The sequence below is a fragment of the Stigmatopora argus genome, chromosome 21 (assembly GCF_051989625.1).
Source record: "Stigmatopora argus isolate UIUO_Sarg chromosome 21, RoL_Sarg_1.0, whole genome shotgun sequence".
Classification (NCBI taxonomy): Eukaryota; Metazoa; Chordata; class Actinopteri; order Syngnathiformes; family Syngnathidae; genus Stigmatopora; species Stigmatopora argus.
Window position 1 is genome coordinate 3,454,410 of NC_135407.1, and position 14,708 is coordinate 3,469,117.

General features: G+C 45.4%; 1 protein-coding gene across 4 annotated transcripts in view; it reads left to right on the forward strand.

The window, feature by feature from the left end:
- grin2da (glutamate receptor, ionotropic, N-methyl D-aspartate 2D, a) overlaps positions 1-14,708 on the forward strand; it is a 43,545-nt gene that overhangs the window by 361 nt on the left and 28,476 nt on the right. For 3 of the 4 annotated variants that reach the window (XM_077589839.1, XM_077589841.1, XM_077589842.1), the window contains exon 2: positions 2,433-2,534. The gene's annotated coding sequence lies outside the window, so the exon portion shown is untranslated. Of the gene's footprint in view, positions 1-2,432; positions 2,535-3,018; positions 3,520-14,708 lie in introns of those variants that run through there. The other variant, XM_077589840.1, reaches the window with a different exon arrangement.

Consider the following 14,708-nt stretch of genomic DNA (forward strand, 5'->3'; position numbering starts at 1 on the left):
GTATATTGTTTGTTTACTCTAGAGTTGAGTATATTTTCAATCAGGCACTTCACTTTCCAAGTATCCATAACCTTTCTCTTGTCGTGACAAGTTTTAACATATAAAAGAATAAAGTGTCAGAAACAATACAATAGTTACATTAAACAAACAAAGAAGATAATTCACTGTACAATGAACCAAAAACTTTGTAATTACGTACTACACTTTTTCCCTGCTCATACGAGCTTGGGTCGCAACAGCACCCTCCGGTGGCCGCAAAACATGGCTACATTAAATCAGTTATTAACCCATTGGCTGTCATACACTGTAATATACGTGTATTCCGCAACTGAACGAACGTTAATTCTTTGAGTTCGTATGAATTGGACGTCTACTGGTGATGAACTAATTCCAATTAACTTTGCTCCTACCAACATGACCTTTTTAAAAAAAAATAAAGTCATTGCATTGACATTAAAATTGAGTCACAACTACCTCATTTCTCAAAATACCATACCAATGTCAAATCTTTCAGTTTAAAAGAATAAAACACTAATGTCATCGATCTGGTAGAGTTATCGTGGTTTCTCCTCCTGGACAGATTTTTGACACGGGAACAGAAACCCCAAAGTCTGATTGGCCAAAAATATAATTAAACATTTTCCTATTGGAATCAGTGAAGCAGAAATAATGGAACCATGAGAAAATGAAAACAACAGCTGAATGGGAATAAATTAATAGAATGCCACAGTGCAATTATTACCGGCTGTGATTTTCTACCACGTGTGACCCAGTGGTCCCAAACCCCCGCCCTTACGGAAGCCCTCCCACTGGTAAGTTTTCTGACTAATCATTCTAATTACACTAATTTCATTCCCACCAGTAGGTCAGAGGCCAAGGTTTTAAATAAAGACTTAGCTTCATACTGTAAATACATGGAAGCCTGATTGAGCTCAAAAGTTTGTGGCCATATTGAATGTGGCAAAAGTTTTTATTTATGCTTCAAACACATTCGAGCTCAGTTGCCACAAAATGGCATATAAAGCATTTATGACCAACCGTCAGTCTGTTTTTTAGCCATTGAAAATGATTGGATTTGCTAAAAATAGCGTTGTCCACATTGAAATATTGTATCCAGATATTGCAAAAGTATTAATACTTGTTTTTTGTCCCACCATGGGTCACTAGAAATTCCTTGTCATGGGGGCAAGTTGATTTTGCACTAGTTTGGATAGTAATGGAGGATATTTTCCTTCAAAATGTTAGTATTGTGATAATACTCGCAGAGATTGATGCTGCGGTGGCATTGGGGTCCTTTGTTGCTCACATTGATGAGATCACAACAAGCTGCAAAATGGCGGTGTGTCGAAGCGTGTAAATAGAACGACATTTGGGCCCAAATAACAGTTGGCTCCTCCCTTAATGGCGACTCTAATTGCGGTGATTTTTCCGGAATGGCAGCTCGACCATTACATTGCGCTAATTGGAGCCTCATTCTCTTCAAATAACAACCCCAAAAGGGACACTAATCAACTCTAGTTGCTTTGAGGGGATCACAAATGCCCCCCTTTGCCTCCGTTAACTCCTTCTTGATTTGGGAAAGGCAAACTTTTCCACTAGTTTTGGAGTGATTAGCACGTCTGCCTCACATATCTAAGTTCGTAGGTTCAATCCCAGCGTGCCTGGCGCCGTCAGTGTCTCTGAATCTCGCCATGGTTTTATTTTATGGTCTTCTTAAACGCAATGTTAAAGAGAGCAAAAAAATCATTTTCAGTGCAATTAAAGGGAATTGGATAATTTCCCACCGCACACCTGGTGATCTCTCATAACCCGCTAATGTTCGGCGCAGCGCAATTGGACGAGTTGCTTTAATTCCCGCCGAGAAAAGGCTTCAATCTCATCAAAGCGTGTTTTCGTACGTGAACGGCGTGAATTGATGAAGAAAAGAACGCCAACCAAAACCAAAAGGCCCTCCCAGTGGAAAAAAAAATTGGACGTCCATCGCTGTCATTGGCAGCAAATGAGCTCCCCACTGGGCAAGATCACCCAGGAAGCTTTAGAACAACATCGGACAAAATGACCCGACTCGACTCGCTAATGGATCTCCACCAGCGCCACATTTGCGCCGTTTGGGAGCGCCGCCGCGCATTATTTGCTCCTCGTTATCACCGCGGCGCTTCCCGGGTCACGGGAGGCGGCGGCTAAAGTGGCGGGACGAGGAACATTAAGGGCAAAAATTTCAAAAGGAAGGAAATAATAGCGCTCGCATCAGCGCCTTCCCGCATTCTTTCCCCGTTATTACCCTAAGAGGAGGAAAGCAGAAAAAAAAGAAAATTGGGATCCCCGCACGTACACCCGAATATGGTGACGCTTGTGACGCCACTTCCTGTTTTAAATGTGACGTACTGACTCGGTTGAAAAATGTAGCCCCTTATTTTATTTTTCATTTGCAGATGCAAGTTAACGTGAAGATGCAGTCCGAGACGCGGCGGACATTTTGACGCCCAAAAGTGGCAAAAACCGGCTCCTGCGACGACGGCGACGTTCAACCAAACGTAAGTCTACATTTAATTTTCTCCAAATAGATTGGATGTCTATCAATGGCACTGAATGAATTGATTTCTACATTTTTCAGTAAATTAGAGAGATCTATTTTTGCAGTTTCTTAATTTGATCAGTGTTTGGTAGTATGAAAGTATTTGGGAAAATTCCCCCCTCAAAAATCTATAGGAAATGATGCCAAATTTATAGGAAGTGCCCTGCAAGTACCCTAAAATGACAAAATTGATTCACTGCCTGCCATTGACAGCGATAGAGGTCCAATTCACTGTGTATGCGCACCTTTCGGGACTTTAAGTTACATTTTTATGCTCAAAAATAAACTGGTCCGGCCCCCTTGAGGTTTAGTTGGCATGAACGTGGCCCACGAACCAAACTGAGTTGGACACCCCGCGTTAAAGCGAGATTTCCGGCCCCCACGCACTTTCGAGACTCGTAGCCGTCCCCAAGTTAGTTCGAAGCCAGTTTGAGAACGTCGCGTCGAGGTTACGCGCGAAAGGACGTCATCTCCCGGCGGCGCCGGAGGATGCGGCGGCCGTGGCTTCGTTTGCATTCAACACGTGTCGCCGGCCGGGACGGGTAGGGGAGGGGCGGGGCCTCGTCGGCGGAGAGAGAGAGGGCGGCGGAGAGAGGTTGCCGGGCAACCGGGGTACATACTGAATCTTAAGCCAAGAAGCGTCGAGGCGGGCGGGCGAGCCAGAAAGAGACGCCGAGGCGGCGGCAGCAACATGTAGCCCGGCCCAGACCACGGACGGCTCCTCATCTTCTCGGGCTGCGCGGACTTACCGCTGCGACATGACTCCCGGGCGGGGAGCGCCGGGGCGCCCACTGTCCGACGCGTGACCGGCGGAGGGATGACGGACGGATGGAGTGAGAGAGCAGCAGCAGCAGCAGCAGCAGCAGCGGTAGCGCCAGGAGGAGAAGGAGGAGAAGGAGGAGAAGGAGGAGGAGGAGGAGACCGAGAAGAGCCTCGCGCGCATTGTGGGTACACGCGCACGCACGCACGCACGCACACGTCAGCCGACCTACGCCGGCTTTGCCCTTCACGCGCACGCTGCGTACGTAATTGCGCCTTTGACCCCGCTGTCATTGATGTGTGTACGTCTCGCCAAGTTCTCAAGGTAGCGTTCACGTGGGACCTCGCTCGCCGACGTCCATACCAAAACACGTCGCTGCAGTGGAACGGCGTACACGTCCGGTCTCCTTTGTCGGCGGGGCTGCCGGCCCTCCCGCTCCAAATAAATGGCCGCCACCGAGTTGAATCTGAAACATTCAAGCGGATGGAACGGGAGGAAGGTTTTTAGCCACCTTGAAAATTGGTTGGACGTCTATTGCCGTCAATCCGCCAATGAGTTCAATCTTCAAACGCCAAATAGCTGAAGGTTTTGAGCCATTGTGACCGTCCCGCCGCTCGCCGCCGGACCTCTCGGTCCGAAGGCGTTGGACGTCTACGGCCGCCGATGAGTTCAATGTTAAAAGCCGATTGATCGAGAGGAAGGTTTTTGCGCCGCCGGTCCAAATCGATCGGACCCCTCTCGCCGTCAATGGCGGCCTACGGGTTAAACCATGGAAGCCCGCCGAAGGGCTCGTAATCCCTCCTCTCCTTAGTTTGAGTGTCGTGAATGGCATTATCCCCAGCGAAAAGCGCTTCCGTTTGAAAGCGAGCTCCCCCTAAGCCTTCATCTAGCACCCCTCGGCGGCAACTAACGAGTTAAGGGCGTCCGCACGTACATCCTCCTCGCAAGCGCTGTTGCGCATATGTGCGCCACTGCTCCCTCCTTCCATCGTCCTGCAGTGGGGGTCTCGCTTCCACCAGCCCCTACGCTCCTCCAGCTTTAGGGCACATATCGCATCACAGCAGCTGGTGCTCACGCGCACTCAAAGACACGCGCGCATCAACGACACGCTAGACTCATCGCCCTAGTGCAATATAACACCCCCCACCCCCCGCCCCACCTTCCCCCCGAGACCCCTTCAGCAGTTTGCGCACGTTGACTTGTTGCCACCGATTTGCGTCCATTTTGGGGGCGCGTGGTTAGCACGTGTGTAAGATCGTTAGCATGTTAGCTTCTGTGAAGCAAATGCCTTTCTTGCATGTGCTTTGATATTGATACAAAAATCAGCCCGTGGTTTGTCATGATGTTATGGACTGGCGACCAGTCAAGTGCTTTGTTGTTGATTTGCAAATCAGTTGGTGGGTTGTCTGTTTGTGATTGGTTGACAACATCGCACCGTTTGGGTGCACCGTCTTCATTCATTCAAAGTCAGTCAGGATTGGTCTCTTCATGGTGCTAGGCGTCCAATCCTTTTGATTCTTAGCAAGTGTGTTTGACAAAAATATTTCAAAAATTAGTTGGAATAATCAAATGATGGCTTTATTTTAATGTGTCCATTTTGTCATTCCTGTTTACTTTGTTCCCATTTTTTGTTTACCCTATTTCCTTTTAAGATTGAATGATGAGTGCCTAATTGAAGCAAGCTAATTGAAAATTCGTTACATCATGAAAATCCCAGAACACAAATAAAATGGGTCATAAAAGCCACGTTAAATCATCAAGACGCTTGAGAAAAATTGAAACGGCAAATAAAAACATAAAAATGAATGAAAAGCAATAACAGAAAATCTGAAAAATATCCTCAAAATGGCCGCCTTCGACTTCAGCCCTTCCCTTCGTAATGCTTATAAGGTAGCAGTTGTCACGTAGGCCGTAGAAAGTAGTAGCGACAAAATACAGGAAATTGGACTCACCGTGGCACCGTATTGCCACGTCAGAGAAGCCAAATGAATTGGACGCCTACCTGTCAACTTCATCCAAAGACTCAACACGTTCTTCCACGTGTGTGTGTGTTTGTGTGTGTGTGTGTGTGTGTGTGTGTGTGTGTGTGAGTCACTCATGCGGTCGCCTTGACGACCACATGATTGCCCTTTTTCCTCAAGGCACATCCAGTAAATCACTCCAATAGTTTATTTTTTCCTTGAACATTTGCCATTGATCAGGCAAGCCCCCCCCAGTCCCCCACTCCTTCCATCTTTTTCCTTCCTCCTTCTTCACGGCGGGGTTCATTACTCTCCTTCCCATCCTAATTACCGTCACGCTCCATCCCTTGTGCATCTTAAGCCCCCTCCTCCCCCTTCCTCACTTCATTTTGGTCCAGCTGAACTTGGACTTTTTCCTCTCTTGTCGTCTTTTCCCTTTCCTGCTCCTCTCCTCCTCCTCCTCCTCCCGTGCCTTCATCTCCTCCCCCTCCGCCGCTCGCCGTTTCGCTCCCCCCGTTATCGTGGCGCGCTATCGGCCTTTGTGAATGGATGTCTGCGCGCGAGGAGATGAATGAGCCCTGGCGCGCACGCGCCCTTATCTGATGCGGGCCGGAGACGACGGCGACGGCGGCGGCGGAGAGGAAAGGAAGTGTCCTAAAGTGGAGTTTGAGGAGTAATGGGAAGGGGCGCAAACAGGAAATGAAGGCGCTGGAATGAGGAGAAGTGATGAAAAAGGGTATATTGATATTTTAGGGGGGGAGTGAAAGGTCATTTATATTGCGGGGAGATGCTTTTAGGGGAAATCTGTACTTTTGAGAGACCACCATGTATGTCTTGGCCGCAATTTTTGCGATAATCACATAAAAAAATCAATGAGTCAAAATCAGTTCAAGAAATTGCGTCGATTTCGATTCAATGTATTTTGCGATGAATCAAATTTGTAAAAAGTATCTTTGGATTTACACTCCAAATGGACCAATTGATGAATTGCGTAGAAAGTTTTAAAAAAAATCTACAAATTCACAATTCCATTTTTGGCAAGGCAGACTTTAAACAAAGGCGTTTGAGTGCCATGGACGGCGACAGATGTCCAATCCATTTGGACGCTGATTGTTTTTTCTTCCTCGGCTAGCGCTCGCTCCTTGATGAGTTTCTCGGCACCGGAGGGCGAAGGGAAGCTTCTTCCCTCCGGAGGCGGCCGCGTCTCCGCTGCGGAGAATACAATGTAGTCAATTAGGCGGGCCGCAGTCCTCGCCAAGACCCCGCGGGGGGAACGGAGCCAGGAACACGTTCTCCTCGCTTCCAGGCGCCAAAGCGCCAAGTTGGCTTCCACTTGCCCACCCCGGCCGGAATGACAATCTCAAATCACGCCGTTCGGTAGGAAGAAGCTCGGCTTTCTCGCTAGCCTCGCTAACCTTTGACGCTAAGCTAACGTCCAATTTGGGATGTTGATGATGGAAGCCAATTCATTTTCGGTCCAAACAAAACCAAATTTACAAAATACTGACCTAACGGAAGCATATTTTTATTCATTTTTGGCAGTTGAGGAACATAATATTTTGAGGCATTTGACAGCGTTTGAGGGGAACGTCCATTCTCTCGCTAGCGAAATGACCTTGCCAGTCGGGCCGGGCGTGATAATGGCGGTGAATAATTCACCGCCTGGCCGCGGGCACTTCTTCGCTCGGTGGATTTTTGACATTCCAGGCTGGAAAATCACAAAACGGCCTCTCGCTTATTATGATTTTTTTCCTTTTTTATGAGCGCGAGGAAGGCACGCCGGCGGAATGTCTGCGTCGGAATTGCGGCGCCGATGCTTGGATATGCTATTCACGCTTGTCTCGTTTCTTTTCGGTTCTAAATTTTCGGCGACGCAACGTCTGACAAGTTGATGCCCTGAAATCGCTTCAAGCATATGCTATTTATTTTTATTTTGTTTCTTTTTTTTCCTTGGTCTTGCTTGTCGGATTTGACGACACCGTCGTCCTTTAATGCCCGGCGTTTTAAAGCCGCGGTCACGTTGACTTGTTGATGTAATAACCGGACAGAAATTCTGCCGGTTTTCGACCCGGGAAAATCGTGCTTTTTGTTTTTGTTGATTAGTTGTCCAGCGGGGGAATTCAACCTGATTGAACAGCAACCCCGTCCGCGGCCCTCTAATTACAAGGCGACTATTGTTCGCCGCTTGTTTTTGCCGCGGGTGGCTTTGCGGCCGCTGCCATCTTGGCACGTCCCCGCGGGGCGCGCTGGCGCCGACATCAGGCCGGGCTGGTCTTCTGACGGCGCTTGAAAGCCTGGTCGCCCGAGCGTATCGCTTTGTTGTTTGTTGTTGACAAGGCTTTCATCGCCACGACCAACATGGCCGCCTCATGGCGTTGTTTGAGTCTTGTTGTGTACTATTTTCATATTTTGAATATTTATTTGCGATAGCGTGAAGCATTGTTATTGATCATCAGTTATTGTGACAATGGCAGACTCCATTGTAACTTTAAAAACCAAGATTGACAAAGATTGTGAAAAGTCCAATTGGATTGGACATCTATTGCCGTAGAAGGGTTTTTCTCATTTAACTAACTACCACAACACGTATTCTTTGCTCTCAGTTTATAGGTTGTTGTTATCAATAAGACAAGTTGGTGTTTTTGCTAGCATTCTCATTGTTGGGGTCATAGTTTTTGCAGTTTTGGTTCTCGTTGGTAGCGTATGATCAAGCAATTTTGGTTATTGATGTTATTATTGTTGCCTTTGGTGTCGTAATGTTGCCTTGTCTGTTGATTTCAACCCATACTTACTGTCGCGATACTTTGTTGTAAACTAGCACGCCACGCGCTAACAGAGAATCAATTAGCGCTTACGTCAACAAAGATGGCCGCACGCTAATTGACGGAAGACATCTGCGCCGACGCCGACGCTTTAGCGCCATCTCTTCCGGAACAGATGGCGGGCGGCCTCCTTTTCCCGCCGTTATCGGGCCAAGTGTAAACGTTTTAGCCGTAGGCGGCGGCCGACGCCAAAGCCTCGACGCTTGCCCCCGCGCGACGGCTTCCTTTTTGGCGTGCGTCGAGGCGCCGGCGTGCTCGACTCGCCGCCTGCTTCCCGCGGCTGACGGCAGCCAAGCCAAGCCATCAATCTTTTTTTTTTTTCTTCTTGGTAGAAACGCCCCCTAGCCGCCCGCCCCATTTCCCGACAGCAACAAGCTGCTGCGGCAACATATTGAGGGTCAAATCTAAATGAATATAGGCTGAAATAAACTATTTTTTTGTATTTATTGATGTATTCATAACACAACATTCCCATAAAAAAGCGATACATTGACTTTCAAGATGACGTCATAACTTTCATTGTCTCCGCTGTGGAATTTTGTTTTTCAGATTGCAAGTAGTAATTCGCTAAATAAGATGGCAGATCCAAAAAAAAGCGAGTCATTTGTGAAAAAAAATGACAGGGCTAAATGTGTTTGTGTAGCAATTCCAGAACAAGCAAAGCATTAGCACTAGAATGTGGGGACACAATAGAGGACTAATGAGATGATCAAAGGGATAAAAGGGCAAAATAGTCCAAATAAAAGGTGGCTTGTCGTGCTAACGAGTGCTAATGGCCGCCATGTTGATTACAGTACGCGGGGCCAGCTTGCACTTAGCGCCAAAACCCCCCTTTTTCAGCCGCAGTGGCAGACTGGCGTACAAATGAGCGCTACCTCGCACGTCGCAGTTTACAGCCGCCCGCTATCGACCCGCTTTTTCCTCGCCGTCGTCAATAACGACTTCTCCGGCAATTTGGTCCGCCAAAAAAACGAAGAACAAGAAGAATAGAAAGAGGTGAAAAGGCCATTAAATGCTTGATTGCGCCTTTTTGTGTTTTCTTCATCTCCCCGCTTACTTTATATTCCACTGTTTCTATTCTACTTTTTTATCTTTGTTAGGATTTTATGTCTATTTTAGGACACTCTTAAGCACCTGATATTCCTTTTCAATTTTTTTCATTTTTGCTAAAGCTAGCAGCTATGTATGCTTATTTTGGAACAGAGTGAAAATTGTAGTGAAATAAATTAATTAACAAAAATCTTACTTTATATTCCACTGTTTCTATTCTACTTTTTTTGTCTTTGTTAGGATTTTATGTCTGCCAATCAGTTCCAAATGAGAATAATTTTTGTGACTTTTTTTGCACCATCAAAATCCAGTTACAAAATTAAAAATTTTAGTTAGTGGCAGAATTAGTGGCGATATTTTTGTTTGTGGCAAAAATCCAGGTGCAAATCAGTTTGTGGATGATTTTTTTTTCCCGCAAAAAATCATTTTCAAAACAGTTTGTGGCAGATTTTTTTTTTTGCAGCTGAATTTTTGGCAGCTGCATTTTGATTTTGATGCTTAAAGAATTCTCTGTTAGAATTTCAATGTTTTGCCCAGAGGCGGCTATAGCGCACTGGCAATCCAGGCTGTTGCTTGAGGCCCATGCCATTAAAGGGGCGCCCCAGGGATGAAAAACACACACTGTCATTGGAACTGCTTATTTAGTCAAAAGTGAAACTTAAGTCTATCATTTTAAGTGTCCCCTTTATTTCTGATGATGATGATGATTTTTGGTTTATGCCAGGGCTGTCCAACTCCATTTGGTTTGCGGGTAAACATTCATGCCAACTTGATCTCACCTGGGCCAGAACTGTTTATTTTGGGCCATAAAAAGCGTATTTAATGACCGCTAGGCTTGCTATCCATGTGGACTGGGAGGGGCAAATGTTGGTTTTGGGTGCATTTTAAGGTTTCTCGTTAACTCATTGGTTGCCGCCGAGGGCGCCATTTTGACTGCGAATGAGCGAATAAGACTGCGGATAAGAAAAAATGATATTCACAGAAGGAAATGAGGCTGAGGATAAAAAAAAAAGGTCTTAGAGATGAATTTCTGAGCTGGAAGGTAATCTTGGGCAGCACGGCAGGAGGTGATGTGGATCCCTTCATCACGTCTGGCCTTAACCCGGCTGTCACGGCACGTCGGCGTGCGTTTCTCCCGCTCGCTGCAAGCGTCTAAAAAGTTCTCATTAGCGGGCGGCGATCAAAGGCCGCCCGGAATGACCGAAGAGACCGCCGACCTTTTTATTCCTGTTGGCTCCCGTCCTCCTCCAGCCGGGTCCCGCCGGACTCGGTTGCCGCGAGCGTAGCCACGGGTCGGATCTGACCACCTGCGCGCCGCGCCGCAAAGTATACGTGCGTGCTCCTTTCGTTTTTCTTGTTAAAAGCCTGCACGTCTGCTTAGAAAACATTTTTTTTAAGCCTCGCTCCAAAAACTGAAATTGGAATCATAAAAAAAGAGGATTTAAGACATTTTAATCGATTTGACTACTTCGTGTTGCGGCGGATATTTCGCCGGCCTACACTGCGGGCTTATGGGTTCGATTCTGGTATGATAGTGAGTACAAATTGTTGTCTGTTTCTCTTTGTGCTATTATTATGATTACAGTTTTCCGTCGCATTAACAGAAAGGTAAAGGTCAGAATGTAAACCTACTGGAAACCCCTCAGTTACCTTTACTTTCCAGTCAGTGTATTTTTTTGGGCTTAGTTTTAAAGCATTATTGCAAATGGTTTGCACCAACAGTTTTGATAGGTTTATTAATAGATATACTTTAATAAAAGGAGAGACATCGGAAACATAATCTGAAGTAAGCTCATATACATATAATGATTAATATTCCGCACATACATATAATGATTAATGCGCACATATATAATAATATCCCAGAATAACCCCAACATTCCCCTGTTTTTATTATATGTTTGCTATTAATTCATTTTATGGCAAATACAAATGAGGGAAAATGTCCGTTGGCTGCTTTAATTTTACCCGCATAGTCCCTACTCGCACGGCTGGTCTGAAAAAGTTTTTATTCCTGCATTAGTTTTTTAAAAATCTGTTTACAATAACCATTTTGTGTGTATAGTATATCTATTATTATTATTATTCAATCATTTGTTAATTTTCTGAACCTTTTGACTAAAACATACATACATTAGTATCTAAACTAATTTATATTTATCAGGATTTAAAAAGCAAAAGAAAGTTTTTGTTAAATTTGGTGGCTGCGATTTATGTGCAATTTATAATACACCAGCTACGGTACAAAAAAAACGTAAACGCATTTGTCACTATATAAAAATAGTATAAAATTAAGGCATCATGACTAAAACGTAATGCATTCAAAAGTGAATTTCCTCCTAAAATAAAATAAAAGAATACAATTAAATGACACTGGTGGATACAAAATGACAACTCCAAAAAGTTTTTTTCAAAGTATACCGAATGTTAAAAAAAGGGAATTAAGAATATAACAAAAAAGAACCACCACTTTCCAATTATTTTTCCCCTCCCAGTCAAAACGCATGAGTCCATCTGGATTCCAGTTTTAACGAACGTCAACGACTTATGGGAAGAAAAAAAAACGACTACGCGTTGAAGCGCTGCCGACGGGTGGTTGATGAAGCGTTTCCATCGACGTGACGACTCGTTGATGATCTCTTTAATCAAAGAATCGAATAACAAGTTGATATTCCTCCGTGTCTTCTTCTTCTTCCTCCTCCTCCTCTTCCTCCTCATCCGGCGACAAAGGGCCCGCCGGCCGGGGCAATAGCCAAGTGATTTGAATAATTAAGGAGCCGCCATGATTGAAGATAATAAAAGTCAAAGAGATTTACACAAGCTTTAGTCGCCCCTCCGCTTTTTTCATTTTGCTTTGATTTTTTTTTAAACGCTTTTGAGATGATTCTAGAACATTGCTACTAAACCTTTTATTGAGCCAGCCGAGTTTGGGGCATGATTTTATTTTATTTTAGTTTTTTTTAACTTCATCGGTTTTAGAGTGACGCGACGAGGCGTTCGGATCCGTCGTGTAGATATGATATCGACGCGTTTTGTCATAAAATGGAAAGGTTGTCGAATTGAAAGAGCTTACGCTGCAGAATCGCGATGTTGGAGTGCTCACATATAGATTTAATGGAGAAACACGTCCATTAAAAGACACGGATTGACTGTAGAATGACAGGAAGCCAATTGCAAGATCCTTGGAAATGTCTTTTTAGAATCCATGAATTAAAAGCGGATGGAGAAAATCACCCAACTTAAGCGTGCCGAATGATTGAAAGCCACGGCGCTCAATGTCGGTGCTGTAAATATTAAGTAACGTGTGACGCTCTGCATCGCTGAAATAATTCCATAAAGAATTGTGCCGTGGAGTGGATCCATATTTTCACCGTTGGGCGAAACGTTGTGGAATGGCGTTGGTCTTTTCTTCCGCTGTGATGTCTCACTCGGATGTGGATTTCACGCCAAGCTGCCAAGAGGAGATTTTATTGGAGAAGGGAAAGCGGTCGTCAGCTAGGGCTCGGAATTTTCGAAAGAATATCCTGACCCCGAAAAAAAAATAGCAGAAAATGGCCACACTGAGGCCCCGAGGTGGACACCTAGCTTTCTGAGTATTCTTGGTGGGTCTACTTGTAAACATAGCTGCCAAATGTCAAATGCTTCACGGCGTGAAACTGTTTACGGAGGCTGAATTTTCAAAAGATAATCTTGACTCCTGCTGACAACCAGCCAAAATCACTCTGAAAATGCTCCCCTTGACGTTAAATGGTCGACTTATTGTGTCTTTTGACACGAATGACACATCTTCCATTTTTCATTCATACTGACTCCAAGGGCTGGATTTTCAAAATCAATCAATCAATCAAATCCCGACTCAAAAAGGATCGGACGCACAAGCCCGGCCAATCGGTTATTCATCACTTTTTCCGTTCCGCAGCAGCCAGAAGCGGATGTTTGGCTCGTAATCACCACCGGGCGCTCGCCGCCACGTTCTCCATTTGACGCGTGGCGTTAATGCGCTGGCTCGCCCAGCGCACGTTCGCTTATCTGCCTTTCTTTTGATACGCCGATGCAACCTCACGGCGTGCGAGAGTGCGCTAGATTTACGGGCCGGTCCCGCACGCCGGGACCGTATCGTGAATCAGCCCGGCCCGTAATGAATTGTGATGGGCCGCGGGAGGAGAGGAGGGGGCGGAGCCTCGGCGGGAAGATGGAGGACGTGCCGTTGGGCCATTTAATGAGATTGAAAGGAAGTCCGCTCGCCGCGCCGGAGCGGAGAAAAATAGTTTTTGCAGCCGTACGGTCCAAGTGGTTTTGCCGGCGAGATTTACAGATGCTCCCTAAACGCCTCGCGCCGCTGTACTAATGAACGCTTTCCAAACGACCGGCAGCCCAGAAAAACTATTACCCACAATGCCTTGCCGCCGCTGCGTTATAGCCGCCGGCGGCCTCCCAATGAAGGTTGGATGTGGTTTTCTAAATAGACATTTCGCTACGCCATTACGCTCTGTGCTGTACACAGTATGCTACTTATTACTGTATCCTAACACACTCCATGGACTGTGTTGCACTCTGCTCAAATTACAGTCGTGTTTTGTCACGGCCCTTTGTCATTTCTAGTCTCATTTTTGCACTTGGTACGGTCTAAAAGCGATAAAAGGTCAGGTTTTTGGGAGCAAAAGCGGGGTAAACAAAATGTGAGTTCTGAGAGTGAGGGAAGAATTCTTCACAAAAGGACTTTTTTGGTAGTTCATGTCGGTGTCAATCTGTTTTAAATGAGATGTCTCGTCTTTTTCAACAATATATTTGGAAATGTAAAACATTTTAAGATCGAGGTTTGCTTCTGATTTTTACCTTTGTTTAAAATTGTATGATTAAATTCAAAAAACATTTTCCTTTTTTATAATAACACTCCAACACTATTCACTACCATTGATGTCAATTGCATTGGATCGCTGCCACCTCTCCCAGTCCAAATGGATTGGTTTGTTGTCATTATTGGCAGTGAACAAGAACATTATTTAATTTGTTAACAAATTCGGAGATAAATCTATTTTTTTTTGCAAGGAATCAATGATTCTATTGCTGCCAGCCATGTGATTTTGTTGTCTGAATGAATGGATGTTCATTTACTCCATCCCGTCAAATTAGATTGGACGCCTATCGTCGTCAGTTCAATTGTTATCATAGTGCTGCAGATTATGGATTTATATTTCCTGTTGCATTAGTAAAGTGCGAAAGTAAGACTTCTGACCCCCCCTAAAGATCCACATTTGAAATCTCTTGTATGGTTATATCTACTGTAAAAATACATCTGGAGCCACTCGGGGCCAGTAAATCTTATTTGTTGGCTTAGGACAGAAGGGATTTACGACCAGGCCCGTTTTGCTCCAGAGACTAGGACGAGATTGACGACCTGAGTTGGGATTGAGGCAATTCTACGCGCCGCTGTTTTAGCGAAACCTTCAGAACGACGCTGTAGGGATTCCTGCGCCCTCACCGTATCGACTGGAGCCGCCGCATCCAGCTCCAATCGATAAAATCTGACCCGTTAAACT